At 58.1% G+C, this 14499-nt stretch overlaps 1 long non-coding RNA gene across 1 annotated transcript; it reads right to left on the bottom strand.

The window, feature by feature from the left end:
- Positions 1-5539: 5539 nt before the first annotated feature.
- LOC135984193 (uncharacterized) lies at positions 5540-10203 on the bottom strand. Its single transcript, XR_010602087.1, has 3 exons — positions 6648-10203; positions 5987-6158; positions 5540-5833 (listed from the first exon to the last, which is right to left on the bottom strand). It is a non-coding gene; the product is annotated as an uncharacterized LOC135984193 (long non-coding RNA).
- Between the last annotated feature and the right edge of the window lie 4296 nt (positions 10204-14499).

The following is a 14499-nucleotide window of genomic DNA, read 5'->3' as shown; positions in this document are numbered from 1 at the left end:
TTTGGTTCTTTACATTAAGTGTGAACCACTCAATAAGACTCATAGACGTTAAGGTCAGAAGGTCATCTAGTCTGACCTCCTGTACATTGAAGGCCACAGAACCTCACCACCCACTGCTGTAATAGACCCCTAACCTCTGGTTGAGTTACTGAAGTCCTCCAGTCGTGGTTTAAGGACTTCAAGTTACAGAGAATCCACCATTGACACTAGTTTAAACCTGCAAGTGACCTGTGCCGTGTGCTGCAGAGGAAGGCGACCCCTCCCCTCAGGTCTCTGCCAATCTGAGCTGGGGGAAATTCCTTCCTAGTCCCAAATATGGCGATCAGTTAGACCCTGAGCTTGTGGGGGAGACCCACCAGCCAGACACTTGAGAAAGAATTCTCTATAGTAACTCAGAGCCCTCCCCATATAGTGTCCCATCACTGCCTGTTGGAGATTTTTGCTGCTAGCAGTTACAGATCGGCTACATGCCATGGTAGGCAGTCTCGTCATCCCATCCCCTCCATAAACTTATCAAGCTGAGTCTTGAAGCCAGTTAGGTTTTTTGCCCTCACTGCTCGTCTTAGAAGGCTGTTCCAGAACAAACTAACTTCTGCCCCAGTCTGTAGTGGGCATCACACAACAGCTATCAGAGGGGGGGGGGGCACGAGCTGGCCTCAGTCCACCTCAATGTGGTGCTAACTCTGAACCCTACTAATGGCAAGCCACTTCTCAACACCCCACATCTTCACTTTGGATCTCAGGCTGGGAGGCAGGAAGGTAGTGATCAGACAATGAAAAGTTACATAGCCAGCTGTGAATGCTGTTGGGTTTTCTCAGAGTGCCTCACGGCCATGACACACTCCACTCTGCATTGGGTTTGTTTCCTGTCTGACACGGGTGGAAATTGAAAGAAACATGGGAATGGCTCTTTCTGGGAAAGAAAAGATTTAGCAGATTTTATCTGCTGTCTAGGCATGCAGCCAGCATGAAGCCACTCAAAAAGCACTGAGTTGCAGCTGATGCTGGGGTGGGACAGGTGGGTAACAGCTGCAGAGTCGCACTGAAGTTCTCAGTGGGGATCTTGCTGTCACCAAAGGCTGTTCTAGGGGAGCATCTCCTTTGGGCTTTTACTGCCATTGGCCATGATACACTGACACTCTGGAACCCTGTATCCGTCAGTAGCGCACAGTATTCACCACTGTGATATGATTATGAGATGTTTTGTATTATGCATGCCTTGTGAGGTGGTATGTAAAATGTCTGGATCTGTTGAACATTAATAACCTGTTGGATTGGATGTGCTGTCATTGTATGGGAAGTTATGCTCTATGTGTGTTTCTGAAATATGTTGTGAGGTTGGGAGACACCCACAGCCAGCTTTACAGTAGAAACAAAGGAGGGCCAGAAAGGTGTTGATGGCCCATCAGGAAGAATCCACTCTCTGAGAATCTGAAGAAGTGAGGTTTTTACTCACGAAAGCTTATGCCCAAATAAATCTGTTAGTCTTTAAGGTGCCACCAGACTCCTTGTTGTTTTTGTAGTTACAGACTAACACGGCTACCCCCTGATACTCCACTCTCTGAGAGACTCTTTGGAGAGGGCACTTAGTCAGTGGGGTACTGCCTGACCAATGGGCTTGCCTGACCCCCATGACACAGCAACAATCTTTCTAGCAACTGAGCGGAGCTGAGCGGCTCACAGGTCGGTGAGCGGAGCAGAGCAGAGCGGAGCAGCTGCCAGAGCAGTTCGTGGGATGGCAGGAGCGGCTCGTGGTGAAGGCTGCGGCGGAACCCCACGGAGAAGCAGCCGGTCGGCCTCGGATCACCTAAGGTGCCCCTTAACACCCTATGCGCCCCCCCCCTTTGAACTCTGGGGCTGCACTCACCAGGGACAGAGACTTTAGGGGGTTGTTGGGACTTTGGTGATCCTTGGGTTGCTGGTTTCAAGAACCAACAGGAAAGGACACAGCCCAGTTTGCTGGGGTGGGTTTTTTGCTCATGGTTTGTGTTATGAATCCTGTTTGTGGTGTTTTTCCAATTTAATGCTGATGTCGTTTACCTCATGTTATTAAACATTTTCTGTTACACTCAGACTCCGTGCTTGCGAGAGGGGAAGTATTGCCTCTTAGAGGCACCCAGGGGGTGGTATGTAATTGTCCCAGGTCACTGGGTGGGGGCTCAAGCCGGTTTTGCATTGCGTTATTGAAATGGAACCCCTAGATACAGAACCTGGCCCTTGTTGCTGTCAACTTAGAGGGGCAGAAGGGTTACATCCCAACTAAATCATCCCAGCCAGGGCTTTGTCAGGCCTGACCTTAAAAACCTCTAAGGCTGGAGATTCCACCACCTCCCTAGGTAACCCATTCCAGTACTTCACCACCCTCCTAGTGAAATAGTGTTCCCTAATATCCGAGCCTGGACTCTGTGACTGCATTAGTCGCCAACAGGGGAGTGTGGCAGGAGAGGACACAGAACATGTCTACAAATAACTTTTTCTGGACTGCTGAGGTGGAGGGAGGGGCCAGATTCCATCTGGCGCTTTAGGACTCTGAGGACGCTCTGGGATCAGGAGCGAAGTCTCTGGAGCCTCGGGAGAGGCAGGTTTGAAGACATGTGGCTCCTACCTAGTGCAAAGTAACCTGCCGTGCTCCCCCATAGGAGCCATGTTAACAGGCAACACTGCCTCTCTTTCCTTGGCTACATGCATCATGTCCTTTTTCTGGTGGCTAGTCCAGAAAAGGAGGACAAGCGCTCACTACTGCTACCACCTGAGGGAGTTGCTGGGTTGAGATCAGCTGGTAGAAGGAGGCAATAGCCCCAGAATCTGGGACTTCAAGCCCCTAGAGTGACCTCTTACCTTTATAGACCCACCCCCCATACACAGCTATTTTAAAGTTTAGCCTGATAGTAAAGAGACCCCTTTTCAACCTTCACCACACAAGAGAAAGCCGGCAACATTTGTCATTAACTATTTATTTCTCCTCTCCTGGCTCCCAAACGACTTCTCCTCCCGACTGCCGCCAGCCACCTTCGAGTTCTTCCTCTTCTCTCCCCGGCTCTGCTCACTTGAGTGCAGCAGCTCAGCGGCTGGTCCAGCTTTACTCTTTCACTTCCATTCTTCTTCACTTCTTTGAGTGGCTGCATTTGCCATTGAGCAGGCTGATGGAAATCCCTGAGTGCTCTGTCTAGGCCAGGGGTCTCCAACACGCGGCCTGCGGGGCTATTTCTCTAGGTAAGCGGCTCCAGGCCACAGCCCAATGCCATCCTGCACCCCAACCCCCTGCCATGAGCCCCCTGCCTGCACCCCATCCCTCTGCCACACCTCGCACTCCCCCCACCTGCACCTCACACCCCAACCCCCTGCCGTGAGCCCCCTGCCTGCACCCCAACCCTCTGCCACACCTCGCACTCCCTCCTGCCCCCTACACCCCAACCCCCTGCCTAGAGCCCCCTACTGCACCCCAACCCCCTACCTCACCCCTCCAACTCCCTGCCCTGAGCCCCCTGCCTGCACCCCAACCCTCTGCCACACCTCACACTCCCTCCTGCACCCCACACCCCAACCCCCTGCCCTGAGCCTCCTGCCTGCACCCCAACCCCCTGCTGCACCCCAACTCCCTGCCCTCAGCCTCCTGCTGCATCCCACATCCTTTCTGCACCCCAACTTCCTATCCTAAACCCCCTTCTGCATCCCCCAACCCTCCTGCACCCCAACTCCCTACCCTGAGCCCCCTGCCTGCACTCCAACCCTCTGCCACATGTCGCACTCCCTCCTGCACCCCACACACCAACCCCCTGCCCTGAGCCTCCTGCCTGCACCTCAACCCTCTGCTGCACCCCAACTCCCTACCCTGAGCCCCCTGCTGCACCCCACACCCCAACCCCCTGCCCAGAGCCCCCTACTGAACCCTGCACCCCCTGCCTCACCCCTCCAACTCCCTGCCCTGAGCCCCCTGCACCTCAACTCCTGCCCTGAGCCCCTGCCACACCCCTCCTGCCCCCTCTGGGGGCAGAGCCGGGGATAGCGAGGGGGGGGTGTCAGTGATGCGGCCCTCGGGCCAATGAACTAGTCCTCAGCCGGCCCTCGTGGTCATTTGAGTTTGAGACCCTTGGTCTAGGCTCACAGGCCCAGCAGCTAAAGCCAAGCGCTGCTGAAAGCAGGGGGAGATTAGCCTGGATTGGCAGGAGTTGAGGCTTGGCCCATGGGGACCCCAGGCACTGCCGCTGCTGCCACCTTCATGGTGAATCCTCCAAGGCCTCGCCAAAGGGCTCTTCCACATTCTGCAAACTGGCCTCACTGGCTGACTGTCTAGGAGAACAGAAACCCTTTGTTAGAGCCGGAGAGTCTCTTGCCACGGCTCCCTGAGGGTCACAGTCAAACACCTGCGAGTCTCTAGGAGGCTCTCAAGCAGTTCCCTGCTCAGGCACTTGGCACCCACTAGCAATGGTCTCTGACAGCGGCATTGCCAAGGGGAGCTCAGCAGATGCTCCCTTCTATGGCTTCCTGAGTGGGAGGGAGGTTGGTCTTGTCATTTAAGGCCTAGTGTCAGAGTCAGGGCTCCTGGGTTCTCTGACTTTGGAAATGGGTGGAGTCTAGTGGTTGGCGCTGGACTGGTATCAGTCCCACGCTTCCTTCCTGCCTCTGTCAGGGATGTCGTGTGTGACCTTGCAGCCAGTTGCTTTCTATCCCTATGCCCCAGCGAACAGGGATAATACTGACCCCCCCTCAGAGGGGCTGGCAGGGGTCACCAGCATCATGACTCAAGTTGGAACGAGTTGTGCTCTTCGTAGTGAAGGGCCCAGATTCAGTCCCCATGGATGCCCAGGGGGTCTGTATTGTGGCCATGGTTTGACTCGCCTAGCATTACAGGTTGTTTAGCCTGGTCCTGGCCGGGCGTGGTGCATCTGCTCCTGGCCCTCTCATCACACACAAGAACATGGCCCACCAAGGACAATCCATCAGCTCCCATCTGGTGTTCAACTCCAGGGTGGATGGGGAGCCCTAGCCGGACCACAGAAAGACAGGGGGGTGTTCTTTGGTGGAAACTGCTGGAGCTTCAGCCTCTGCTCCCACCTCCACCCCCACGCTAAGGGCTTCAAAAGTGGTGCCTGACCCCAGGTAAACAAAGTAGCCAAGCTGAGGCCAGGGTGGGACTGATCCTAAGAAAAGAGCAGATTTCTCCTCTGCTCTAGGGAGATTCCCCTAGGAAAAGCAGCTGGGGTGGGGCGATACAAGCACTACCCCTCAGCCCTTGAATAGCGGGCAACTGGGACTTTGGGAGCCAAGGGACTGGTGCATCTTGCTGGAGATCAGAAAGGGGCATTGGAGAAATTGTACAAAAGTGAACGTCACGGCTGGGTCAAGTGCAGTCAGACCTACTGGCCAGAGCCAGAGTCCACACTCACATGACAGGAGTGGAGAGTCAGCCGGGTCAGGATACTGGAAGATCAGCAGCAAAAGACAAACTTGCTATCACCACCACAACTCAGATGCCAGGAAATCAAGCCAGGGGAGCGGCAGCAGAACCAGGCAGCGCACGGTCCAGGAGCAGGCCTGGTGTTCAGTCAGCTTCGTGTTCCTGCTGCTGTCTTACGCAGGGCCAGGGGGCCAGTGAGCTTTCCTGGGACTCCTCCAATAGGACCTCAGGAGTGGAGCCTCAAACTGGGGCTGAACTTCATGGGTCCGAGGTAAGCAATTTTCAGCAGGCTTCCAGATGGAGGGTTGGAGTGTGGCTGCTCCCATGAACCCTGCAGACCCGGGTTGGAGACCCCTGGGTTGTGACAGTGAGTGATCTCTCCCCGCTCAAACCTCCTGCAGCAGGAAACAGTCTCCAGGATCTTGGACACCGCCTCTGAGAATAAAATGAGGATATCATGATGAGAAATAGGGCTCTGTACCAGGGCTGGGATCCAGGGACAGGGAAAGCTCCCAGCCAGGCTATGCATCGGGGATGCCATTTCTCCCCCAAGAGACCCACACGCCCCAAGAAGTAAATGGCTCTTACCTCCATGAGGGACTGGGGTCTTCCATCTAAGCCTCTTTGAGAGCCGGCATTGCTGGGACGAGGTGACCTGTCCCCACTGCTCCCTGACGTGGCTCAGCTACAGGAAGCGCCCGTCTGGGAGGCTGTGCCAGATCCCAGGGCCTGAAAGACAGCTGGAAGGAGGCTCCTATTCCTGTCACACCCAGAGACCCCATAGAAGGGCCAAGGGGAGAATAAAGGGCAGAAGGTGAAGCTAGCCCTGAGTCTCTGTCCCACCCCCACCTCCTCAAAAGTGGAGCTTTCCGAGCTCCAGTGGGGCTGTGGCCCTGACACAAGGGCTTTTCTGCACCATATGGGGCAGGGAGAGCTCTGCCTGGGCGCAGCGGGAATGAGAGGGGGGTAGACCAAGGAAAGGGGGGAGGGGAGTGGGTGCAAGGGAAAGGGGTCCTGCCCCATATGAAGGAATTTGGGGGGCAGAGGGAAGAACCCTGCTCCAAAGGAGAGGGGAGAGAGTTTCTGTGAGTGCCGGGGGGCTCCATTTCCCCTTCCACTAGCTCCCCTTCTCGCTCTCCCACTCAGAGGGAGGCCACTCTGGCTGGCCCAGCCTGGTCCAGACCAAAGTCTGCAGGGTAGCAGTGGGCCCACAATAGGGCTGGGCGGTTTTGACGGGGTTGGGACTCACCAGCATGGCGCCTCCCGCTGGTCGCTCTGGGAATTAGCTCAGTCCATGGGGAATGCCCTCTGCTGGCAGCGTCCCATCCTTCTCTTGTCCTCCGTTGGCATCTGGAGCCGCGTTGCTCACCGCTTGACAGTGTCCTTCAGGCCACTGCCCCTCCAGCAGTGCCCACTAGTCCATCCTCACCCCATTCCAGGGGGCGGGGGTTAGCAACAGTCCTTGCACCTGCCTCGGTGGCTAACCGCAACCCCCAAAGTCTAGCCCCTTGTCTCAAGGGCCAGTTACAATTTGTCTTGACCACCGGATGGCCAGATACAGTACTGCCCATCCCGAGATGCTGGTCTCCTGCTCTGGAGACAGACCTTCCCCCATGAAATTCTGGGACAGACTACCTGCTGCTCTCCTGGGCAGCCATTATATAGGGCCTAGCCTAGCCCTGATTGGCTGGCTCTAATCTCGGCCCTGATTGGCTCTCAGTAGGCCCTTCCCTGATTGGCTGACGGCTTGCACAGCCATTCTGGCCTACTCTAGTTCCCTCTCACATGGGGGTGGGGCAGCCGTCCCACCACAAACCCTCCCCCTTAAAAATGCTCACGGGGGAGGGGAGGAAAGGGGTCCCTATCGCCCCAGCTTTCTTCATAGTGGGGCCTGCAGGGCATCCCTTTCCTCTCGCAGGCCCTCCAAAGTCTGGAGCCAGCTGCTTCCCAGCTGTAGGGTCTGGGTTCCCACTGTAGAACACCCTCGTCCTACGTGGGTTCCTACTTCTGTTTGGGTTCCCACATGGGCCCTCCTGGCTCCTATGTGGGTTCCCTCATTTCGGTGGGGCCTCTCTGCCCCTGCCCCTTTCTCTCTAGGGGCCTCAGTCTTCACCACCTCTTCTCTGTGGCTGGTCTCTGACGGAGCCCTTGTCTCAGACACTCCCCCTTTCTGCCTCAGGGGGCAGTGCCTCTTTAGATGTCCCCGTTGGTGGCAGTGGAAACTTCTGGGTCTTCCCCCTGCCACATCCCTACTCCTGCTTGTTTGGGCCCTAGCCCTTCCTTCTGGGCTGGCCGGGGCCTTGGGAGTCCTGTAGGGGCACTCTCTCTTCAGGTGCCCTGGCTCCCCACAGACCCAACAAGCTGGGGGCCCCCTGTTACTCTCACAGGGGGTGCCTTTTCTGGGTGGGGCCTCTCTGCCCCCTCCCACGAGGGACACTCCCTCCTTTAGTGTCCCTGTCACCTACAGGCGAAGCAGTTCAGCGTTCCTGGCCTCTCGCTCTTGGATCTCTTGTTTGGTCTGGGTGTCGACCTCCACAGCAGCCAGAACAACTCCCTCTGCTATTCAGCAAGCCGAGCCACCCAGGCCCTCCAATAGAAGTCTCTTTTCTCCACCATTTTGGTCTCTCCATGTGGCACAATCTGCCTAGTCTGCTTGACGGTGTCCTTCTTCAGGCCACTTCCCTCCAGCAGTGCCCCCTAATGCATCCTCATCTCCTTCCGGCGGGGAGGGGGGAAGCAGGTTAGCAACAGTCCTTGCACCTGCCTCAGTGGCCAACCAAAACCCCCAAAGTCTAGCCCCTTGTCTCAAGGGCCAGTTGCAGTTTGACTCAGCCACCGCATGGCCAGGTGCAGTACAAGAGGGAACGGGGGGACCCAGACCCACCAACTACCCTAGGTCCCAACCCAGGGATCCTCTAGTGGCAGTCTCCCTGCTCTCCCCTTGTCCAACTGTCCCTGGGCTACTTCCCCTCCAGGCCCTCTAGGCCCTTTCTATCAGGGCCCACAGTCTGGCAGGTCTTGGGCCAGAGCTGTAGTATGCTCCCTTGAGCCTACCCAGCACTGCTCTTTCGGAGATGCTGGTCTCCTGCTCTGAAGACAGACCTTCTCCCATGAAGGTCTGGGACAGACTGCCTGCTGCTCGCCTGGGCAGCCTTTATATAGGGCCTAGCTTAGCCCTGATTGGCTGGCTCTAATCTCGGCCCTGATTGGCTCTCAGTTGGCCCTTCTCTGATTGGCTACCAGCCTCTGCAGCCGCTCTGACCTACTCTAGCGCCCTCTTGCATGGGGGTGGAGCAGCCGCCCCACCTCAGCGATCAGCTGTTGCAACCAGGCTGTGCCCTGGGCTGCGGGGCTGGCTCCAGGCACCAGTGGAGGAAGCACATGCCTAGGGCGGCATTCCGTCCATTCTTGGGGCAGCACAGTCCGGGCGACTTTTTTGTTTTTTGCATTTCAGCAGTTCGGGCGGCGGCAGTCCGAGCGTTGTTGTTGTTTTTTTTCTGCTTCGGCAGTTCGGGTGGCAGTAGTCCAAGTGGTTGGGGTTTTTTTTGGTTTTCTTTTTGCTCGCTTTGGCAGTCCGAGCATTGTTTGTTTTTTTTTTTTTGCTTGGGGCAGCAAAAATGGTAGAGCCGGCGCTGCTGGGCTGAGGTCGCTCAAGTGGTCAGCCCCTCAACACACTGTATCGGGGGTGGCTCAGGCCTGGGCGGGGCCCAAGCACCCCACAAACAACCAGACTTCAAGGGCGGGCCCTGGCCTGGGTGGAACCCTGGCAGCCAGCAAACAGACAGACTTGACAGGGCTGGCTCTAGTCTGGGCGGGGCCCCGGTGGCCAGCCAACAAACAGTTCCTGTCCTGGGCTAGAGCCTCCTTGCACTGTGTAGGGGGTCAGCCACCCAGGGTGGGGTGGCAGGGGGATGCGGGCCCACCCTCCTCCCCCGCATCCCAGCCCAAGGCGCTGGCAGGGGCAGGATTGGTTGCCCCTGCGTCGGCGGGGATCCAGCCGCAACACGCCGACTGAGCCGCGCCGGGCCCTGCAGCCAGCAGCTCCTGGGCTGCCCCTGGGCTACTTCCTGCCTCCCCAGGGTTTGGTACCTGCGGCCTCCAGGCCTCTTCTGGCTCCTTGGGGTAAACTGCAGCGAGTACTCCAGGCCAGTCCTGGTCAATGCCTGGGCTTAGGGTTAGGGGCCTCTGGAGAACAGGCGAAGTGTCCTCCTCTGTTGCAGGCTGTCCCCCAACTGTGGTGCAGGGCCGGCCTTTTATGTTTCTGGCCACGCCCTGGTCCTTATGGCGATGAGGGCGGGGCGATATAGGCTCCACCCTCCAAGTAGCGTGTAGGGGGTCCCTCACTTTCCTGCTCGGAGGGAGGCCACTCAGTCTCAACAGAGTCCACCAGAGGCCCTGGTGGCCAGCCAACAAACAGTCCTCCAGGCGAGGGAGGTGGGGCGATATAGTCTCCGCCCTCCAAGGGGCGTGTAGGGGGGCCCTCGCTCTCCTGCTCGGAGGGAGGCCGCTCAGTCGCAACAGAAGCTACCAGAAGCCAGCCAACAGGCGAGGGGGGTGGGGCGATATAGGCTCCGCCCTCCAAGGAGCGTGTAGAGGGGCCCTCGCTCTCCTGCTCGGAGGGAGGCCACTCAGTCTCACTACACTCCCCGTTTAGAGGGAGCAGGAGTTGCTGGTGGCCTTGGAGGCAAAATTCCTGCAGCGCCTCCGGCACTTGGCGCAAGTGCCGGATGATGTGAAGTTGGTTCATTATGTTGGCCGTGACGTCCTCCTGCTGCAAGGGAACGAGGACCTGTCAGAGACTCAGACGACCCGTGGAATCAGGGGGAATTAAGGGCACCTGGGACCAGCAGCAATTCCACCCAGCACCCGCGCACCTCTGAGGGATGAAGTCCCCCTCCTGACCCCCAGAATGGAGTCTTGTTGTCCTTTCTAGGGACCTCCAGTGCCAACAACCTCCTTGTAGGGGGAGCTCCTGCCCCTCCCACCCAGTGCCCCTGACAGCTGTTCCACCTCCAATCCACAGCTCAAGTTCTCTGACCCCTCTCCTCCACCCCAACCCAGGTTGGGCAGGGTGGGGGCTCTAGCGGGGGTGTGTGTGGAGGGATTCTGGCAGCAGTGAAGTGGGATGTGGGGAGCTTGAGACCTTTCCCCAAGTCATCCCAGCCCCTGAGGCTGAAGCCGCAGGAAGGCAGCCCTGGTGAATGGGGCAGATCAGCAGCCCCTGCTGACTGAATCCTCCCATTCTCTCTAGAGCGAGTCCAGCCCTGCCGGCAGCAGGATGAGCTTCCCCCGCCCATGTGCCTCAGAACTGCCCGGTCAGTCACCATCACCCCTCAGTCCTTGGCCTCCCAGGCTGCCAGTGACGGGAACAGGAGAGGCTCGCAGAGGGCACGTAGAGGACTCTGCTGCCCTTCCCAAGAACAGAAGTCCGTAATGAGGCAATGCTTGTCATTCATTAGCCTTGCTAAAGAGCTGGGCTGGAGCTGCTCCGGGGACAAGCTGGCTCCCTCCTGCTCATGGAGGTGAATTCATCTCCCTTCCCAGGAGCACCTGCTCTCACTCTCATTCCCCACCAGTCGCCTTGCTGCCAGGCCGGCGAATGGCCAGAGGATGGGAATGAGGCCTGGGCCCCGCCCCAATCTCCTGAGTCTAATGCAGCTGCTCACCTTGCTCCCCATCAGCTGCTCGGCTTGCCCCAGGAGGGAGTAAGTAAGGAGCAGCCCAGCCTGGCTGACACGCAGCAGGGGGTCGTGCATGGCCAGCACTGCTGTCTGCAGGAAGAATCTTCTCTGCCCCTCCGAGAAAAATTTGGCAAAAACCTGAAACCAACCAGATGTGAGGCTTCAGCAGATTGCCCCGAACCAGGCTCCAAATCCTGGCCTAGAACGGCAACTCCGTCACGTGGCTCCAGGAGGCAGCCACCTGCCCTGCAGAGCTGTGCCATGCCCTGGCAGAGTGTCCTTACCTCCCCCACCCTGGCTGTGTTCTTATAGCCGAGGAGCCTGCTGTCCTGGTGCCAGTCCCAGCACCAAAGGTCTTCGACCTCATGGATGTTCAGGTCTGGGAAAGAGAGAGACACATACACATTGGTCATTCTGGTTGCAGGGCTTGTGTCCTTCCAATCCCATTGGTGGCTGCACAGTGGGCAGAGCCCAACAGAACTGCAGGGGTGGTGGAGAACACAGAAAGAGATAGAGAGAGACTGATCCGCCAGCCGGGGTCACTCGGAGAGAAATTGGCTGGGGTCCCAGTCTCACTCGTCTAGCCGGGTTCCTTACCCCTCTGGCGCAGCAGGAGCTGGTAGAGCCGGCAAACCCCCTCCCTGGCCTGCCGGCTGATGTCCTCGTCTGGGTCACCGACGAACAGAGCGAGCTGTGCCACGTGGTGACCCATCCTGGGGAATTCGGCTGAGTTCTAATGGAAGGGAGAGGGAGAGGGGACTCCATCAGCATTTTCCTGTCAGCTCCCAGTCCCGGCCTGGGCCAGGACTCTCCTTCCCCTCAGCCCCTCTGCAGGAGATGCTAGAGGATAGGAGCTAGAGCTGGATCCTTAGTTATCTCTGCCCGCAAGGGAGCCCGGAGAACAGGGATGCGGGCAGGGCCCTCCAGGAGGATTTGCTTCCCCAGCTGCTCCAGGATGACAGGAAGGCAGGAACCTGGAGCATGGTCTCCTTACAAGCGAGAGTCGCCACTTAACCAGGACAAGAAGAACTTGACTCAAGCCAGGCTCATTCTCTGCTCTGACTCTGCCTCCCCAAGAGGAACACTCCTAGCCCACAGCCCCTGCAGCAGCAGATCCTCCAGCCCGTTGGAGCCAGCCCGCCTACGCCTGGAGTCAGGAAGCTGGGCTCAGAGGCCACTTACGTCAAAGTCAGGGAGGGAGATGACGGACGTGAGCAGGGCCGCGCTGCTCCTGATGGCCCTGGCTCTCTCTCGTGGCACCCTGGACACGGTCCAGTAGTTAATGTGCTGTGGGGAAAGGAGGCAGCTCAGGATTGATGAGGGGGTGCATGTGTAGTGCTAATGGCCCCCCCCATCCCAAGGGGGCTGAGACATTGCATGCGGTGAGGGTGGAATATCAGATTCATTGACTGCAGAGCTTTAGAAGGGGACTCTTGCCCCAAGGACGATGCTTGTATCCTGCAGGTCACAACTTGTCATTGTCTCTCTAGATTGGGACAATGCTCGGTGTCGGGGCTGGTCCCATCCTCCCTGAACTCCTGATTCCTGAACAGCTCCCCAGGAAGTAGACAGACCCCTCCCCCCTCCCTGGCTCTCAAGTCCTTGGCTGGGTGAAGGGACTGAGTGTGAGCACAATCCCCCCAGGAATCTCGGGGCCCGTCAGAGACAAGGGCTGATTCTCTGGGGCCCTCCTGTTTCTCTAGGAATGAGGCTGTGGCTCTTCTCTGAGGACCATCTTCTGGATCTCCCAGGAGGGGTTCAGACTCTCACTCCCCAAGCCAGCCGGGGGCCCTGTGCTTAGTGCTCAACACAAGCAGGCAGAGCTCTGGCTTGAAGTCCCAGCTCCTTCCTCTGTCCTTCAAGGAGGAAAGGCCTGACCCTGCATTGCACTGACTGCCCTGACCAAGGATGGCCACTGGGGGCCCAGCTAGGAGGACAGACTGGAAAATGGATCTAAGAGTTAAGGTCAAATTGCCCCCACCCACCCTCTCATCGGGCTCACCTCCAAGATGTAGTGGAGCTTGTCAGTGTCTGGGCTCTTTGCCAGCAGGTTCCCCAGCATGGCGTCCAGAAGGTCTGGTATGACCCTATGCAGATCCTGCAAAGCAAGGGAGAGCCATGGGTCAGAGTTAGGGAAACTGGGGCTACACCTGCCACAGGATGGGAAGAGGGGTCTCTGGGAAGCACTGGTGAGACCCCCAAACACATATCCTGGCCTCTCTCATTCACATCCCACTGCAGGCAATTAGCAAGGATTCGGGCAGGATAACAGCTGGCTGATCTACCTGGACTTGGTTGGTGTCCGTCTGCGTGCCCAGGGTGAAGACGGAGTGCAGGGTGGCTCGGAGGAGGTGGGTCTCCAGCTCCGGCTCCAGGGCAGGTGTCATGGTGCTGGCAAGAGAGAGGAGCCGGTATTAGACTGTGCAGTGCGGGGGTGGGACTGGCACCAACACGGACGTGAAACTGCAGGGAAATAGGCAGAGGCTGGCGAGAATGGAAACTGAGGCACTGAGCCAGGGAATGATAAGGCCAAGGTTTCCCAGACCGACAGTGGCAGGGCAGGAATGGCGCCTGTTCCCTGGACCCTGCTGCCCCTCCTGTATCTGATCCTGGGAGTCAGCCTCTCCCCAAAGCCATTGCAATGTGACTGGAGTGAAAAGAACAGAGCAGCCAGGAGAGGGAGTGACCCTTCCTGCCACCTCTGCCAGAGGAGCCACCCTTGGGAGGTGAGCTGGGAGTGGGAGGGGCAGTGACTCCCAGCCATGGGCCTGAGCAGCACCGGGGTTAGGGGAACCGGGCGGGAGGGTCTCGGTACCTGAGGTTGGCCACAGCAATGAGGGAGTTGGCCAGGACGGCGCCGGGTGGAGAGTTAGGAGGAAGCTCCTCAATGAGCTCCTGTGAGACGCAAAGGAGACAAAGGAGCGTGTGAGATTCGGGCCTCACTGACACTCCCCAAGGAGGAGATTACACAGCCAGCAGGATCCCCCCAGCTGCCTCCCGCTCCTCCGATTCCCGCCCACTAGTTCTCCCGTCTCCTCTCCCCAATCTTCAGCCCCAGCAATCCCTGCCCTCAGCTGCCCTCCAGCACCAGCCATCCCCCAACCCTCAGCCCGGGGAGACCCCTGCCCCTCCCATATCTCTGTCCACCCTCCAGCTGCCGGGCGCCGTGTCTCACTCACCACAATCCTCTCCACCACAGCCGCCTTCGAGCAGTGTGGCTCCAATGTGTAGTCCCCTCTCTGCTGGGCAGCGAGGCACGCGGTGTAGATGGCGTGCAGGAACACGAGCTGCTGCGCCTCGTCCTGCGCCCACCAGGAGTGGGGTTAGGGGAGAGAGAGCCAGTTAGCCAGGGACTTTCCTGCCCCAGCCACACCAGGAAGTTAGGCCTGAATGGAGGATAGTGGGGACCTGCCTTTTGTT

This window comes from Chrysemys picta, chromosome 6, assembly GCF_011386835.1.
Source record: "Chrysemys picta bellii isolate R12L10 chromosome 6, ASM1138683v2, whole genome shotgun sequence".
NCBI classification, from domain to species: domain Eukaryota; kingdom Metazoa; phylum Chordata; order Testudines; family Emydidae; genus Chrysemys; species Chrysemys picta.
Note: the sequence above shows the minus strand (reverse complement) of the source record. Positions and strands in the feature narration are given on the sequence as shown.